The sequence below is a fragment of the Sorex araneus genome, chromosome 4 (genome assembly GCF_027595985.1).
Source record: "Sorex araneus isolate mSorAra2 chromosome 4, mSorAra2.pri, whole genome shotgun sequence".
Taxonomy (NCBI): Eukaryota; Metazoa; Chordata; class Mammalia; order Eulipotyphla; family Soricidae; genus Sorex; species Sorex araneus.
This window is the reverse complement of record NC_073305.1, coordinates 158,853,408-158,857,677: the sequence shown is the minus strand read 5'-3', so window position 1 is coordinate 158,857,677 and position 4,270 is coordinate 158,853,408. Positions and strand designations below refer to the sequence as shown.

At 35.8% G+C, this 4,270-nt stretch overlaps 1 pseudogene; it reads left to right on the top strand.

Moving 5' to 3' along the window:
- The first annotated feature begins 224 nt into the window (after positions 1 to 224).
- LOC101555730 (trace amine-associated receptor 4-like) lies at positions 225 to 1,261 on the top strand (annotated as a pseudogene).
- The last annotated feature ends 3,009 nt before the right edge of the window (positions 1,262 to 4,270 follow it).

The window sequence follows — 4,270 nt, the reverse complement described above, 5'->3', positions numbered from 1 at the left end:
ATATTACATACAGGTCCCAAGTAATGCTCAAAGCACATTAAGTTTGGAAGAAGTTCACATGGTCATCGGGATATTCAGACTAAATCTGGCAGTCCCTGCTGGCTGGGATTGTATGGAAACTGCCATGCCAAAACCAGTTTGCTTATTTTCCCTTTTTCATTTGCAGAAAGGAGACGAATGCAATACATTTGACAAAGACTCATTGCATCCCGAGGACAAAGACAATGAATTCACCTGACCAATGGAGTCCCCCAGAAGTAGAATTTTGCTTTGCCTCAGTTAACAATTCATGCCCTAGAAATATGAGGTCGATGCTGAGTGTCAGTACTATGTACTTTGTGATGATTAGTGCTATCGTGATGACCATGCTGGGCAACATGTTTGTGATTATTTCAATCGCCCACTTCAAGCAGCTCCACTCCCCAACCAACTTCCTGATCCTTTCCATGGCCACCACTGACTTCCTGCTGAGCTGTGTAGTCATGCCCTTCAGTATGATCAGGTCCATGGAGTCCTGCTGGTATTTTGGGGACCTCTTTTGCAAATTGCACAGCAGTTTGGACATCGTGCTCTGTACCACCTCCAATTTTCACCTGTGTTTCATTTTAGTGGACCGCTTTTATGCTGTTTGTGACCCTTTGCATTATGTTACAAAAATCACCAAACCTGTTAAAGAAGTCTTTCTGCTTCTCAATTGAACTATCCCAGTCTTTTTGGTCTCTGTTCTGGTATTCTCAAAATTAAACTTAATTGGTGTTGAAGAACTTTTTGCAGCCATAAACTTCACAGGTATGTTGGTATATAACAAACTATGGGGTGTGTTGGCCTCAGTTATAGCCGTCTATCTTCCTAGGACTGTTATGGTGGGCATTTACATACACATTTTCACAGTGGCCAGGAAGCATGCTAAGCAAATTGCTGCAGGTCCAACAGTGAAGCAGGCTGGGTCAGAAAGCAAAATGAAGGCATCCTCCAAGAAAGAAAGCAAAGCCACTAAGACTTTAAGCATAGTCATGGGAGTGTTTGTGTTGTGCTGGCTGCCCTTTTTTCTCTTGATAGTCACAGACCTTTTGTTAATTTTTCAACTCCTGGAGATTTATACAATGCCTTCCTCTGGCTGGGTTACTTCAATTCCACTCTCAATCCCATTATATATGGCATGTTTTATCCCTGGTTTCCCAAGGCTTTGAGGATGATTATCACGGGAATGATCTTTCACCCCGACTCTTCTACATTATGTCTATTTTCTGCTCATGCTTAGTCAAGATTATGTGTCCTCTGAGCTTCTTTCTTTTAGGGAATCTTGAAGGAATTTTGTCACCAAAGTTAGACATGCTAATTGACTAGATAGGGATATTCTTCCAATTGAAATAATCAACATTTACATAAGAATTATAGTTCTAGTATTTATGGTAAACCAGATCTAGCAAAGTAAGTCATTTCTGGGAGTTTGAGGTGTATTACACAATCAACAGAATTTTTCCCATAGCATATTGATTCCTGAATTTCCAAAAAAAAATTTAATTTTACTCTTCAGACTTTCTGTTAAAAAGCAGAAGGATCTCTTGTGAACATCGAAGGAGAAAACACAGTTGCTCCTCAGATTCACGGGCAGTCATTTGTAACTGAATTTATCTAAAGGATAAAGATTCACTTCAGATATTCTTTTTTAATTCTTATTATGCCTTAGAGAAAGCAGCAGAAAATTTGAGAAATCTCAGCATATGCATGACAAGAAAGGAGAGAAAAAGCAGAATTTTATTTTTTTTTTCAATTTTACTGATACTTGTTTAAACTTCTTCAGAATAAAGTACTGTGAGATTCAAACTATATTGATATATTGGAAAGTCCTATTAGCTAAGAAGAATGAATAAAATATTTAGAAGTATATTCTTTCAGAATATACTTTCATAAGCATTCAGCTTATTCACATATGCACATGTTGTATGTCACTGTCTTCCGCTGGGTTTTGCGCATGTTAATTATTCACCAGATTTGTATATTAAGAGAAGTCTTATTCTTCTCTTGAATTCTAGGATTATATTTATTTCCTCTGTGAATGTCTCTTTTCTGTGTTCTTTTTGTCTTTCTTAGTTTTCTCTTTTTCCCACAAGCTAACTTCACACTTTTCATAATTTGCAATCTGATGTTCATCCTTAACAGCAGCTTTTTGTCTCTCCTATTATTTGTGCTCTACCAGCCATATAATTTTTGTTCTTTGTGCACCTGGCAATATTTGGTGTCATTTTGTTTGTTACAATTAGCGAATGTGTCTGCCATTTATAGAGTAAAATAAAAAAGTTCTGTAGCCCCATCAGTGTGTAAAACATCTTCCCCCAACACAGAATGAGACATCAAAAATTCATTAAAGCCATGGTTAAGAAACTCTGCTATATTATTATTGAACTTCATCTTCATATTTACTCTGTAAAGATTTCCTATATTTTTGTTTTTCTTCCTATAACTTCCCTGTACTTTGAGTTCCTCATTTCTTACTACCAGTGATTTCTTAGATGCTCCAACACTATCTCAAATTCAACATATTCAGCATCTTTCTCTATGTCTATTTTCCCACACCTGTCTTTGATGACTATTGATTTATAACTGAGTTAGGACCTTATAAGCAGATTCTTCTTAAGTTCCTTCCGTGTATGACTATCTCTTATTATTATTCATCTTTGTACCTCACAACCCCTGACATAAATTTTTTCCCATTAAACTTTTTGAACACGTGCAATGGATAACTAAATGTTGAGTAGAGTAGAAACAATTACTTAAGTTCACATACATAAGTTATTTTCTGGGGAACTAACGATAGAGCCTTCTGAGGAAGCAAATGAGAAATAACTCAATAGTTCAATAACTCACAGTACTCCACATAAAACTTTAGAGGTAAATTTCTGTGGATAAAAGATAGTTCTTCCTCTTTCTTTTTTTTTGCAACCTAAATTGCAACTGCTTTATAGAAAGTTTTGGTTATGTAGAAATATAGTCCACTATTTTGTATGTTGAAAAACTGGGAAATTTCTTAAATGCAAATAATTCATATAATAATATTCCTAGTTCCATGAACCAATGAATCTTAGATTCTACTTTTTATGTGGTTACTTCCTCCATTATTTGAATTATCTAATAATGTCATACCCCGTTTAGGATATCTTAATTCTAAAATTTCTATTGTGTATACACTAAACTCCTCAAGGCTTTTAAAGAAACACTGCTTTTAGCATTTATATGTGTATACATATGCATAAAGTGTGTATACATATGTGCACAGAATACTCAACACGCAATACTCTGAAACTCCTTTCATTAGCAGATGAAAATTTCTGATCCTCTACATATTCTATTGAACATTTATAACTTCCAGTGATATTTAAATATTGTGGTTTTAGGTCTTAAGACATTTCAGTAAATTACCCTTAAATGGCAGTATTTTCCATTTCAAGGTAAAATATAAGCTTTCACATAGTTTAGTTATTAATCATTTAGTCAAAAATAATATAATAATTTGGTTTATTAGGTTTAAAGTTAAATTGATCATGATTTTTAAAAAATTTTATTGAATCAGCATGAGATAGTTACAAGCTTTCATGTTTGGGTTTCAATCTCACAATGATCAAACACCCATCCCTCCACCAGTGCACATTCCCCACCACCAATATCCCCGGTATACACCCCCTTCTTGACCCTCCCCCTGCCTCCATGGCAGACAATATTCCCCATTCTCTCTCTCTACTTTTGGGCATTACAGCTTACATCATAGACACTGAGAGGTATCATGTTTGTTCCATTATTTACTTTCGCCATGCATCTCCCATCCCAACTGGTTCCTCCAGCCAAAACTTGATCATGATTTAAACTTTCTAAATAATCTATATTTCACTGTATCACTGTCATCCTGTTGCTCATCGATTTGCTTGAGCAGGCACCAGTAATGTCTCCATTGTGAGAATTGTTGTTACTGATTTTGGCATATCGAATATGCCATGGGTAGCTGCTAGGCTCTGCCGTGCAGGCGAGATACTCTCAGTAGCTTGCCAGGCTCTCTGAGAGGGACAGAGGAATCAAACCCGGGTCAGCCTTGTCCAAGGCAAATGCCCTACCCGCTGTTCTATCGCTCTAGCCCCTCAATTCCAATCTATATTTACTTTTATAAATTAAACTAATTTTCATTATGTCCTTAATGTTTGTATTATGATATGTAATTCTTCTGTTTTATTATTGGTTTATGGAATTTATAGTTAAAAGAAATAATTTATTAGACAGT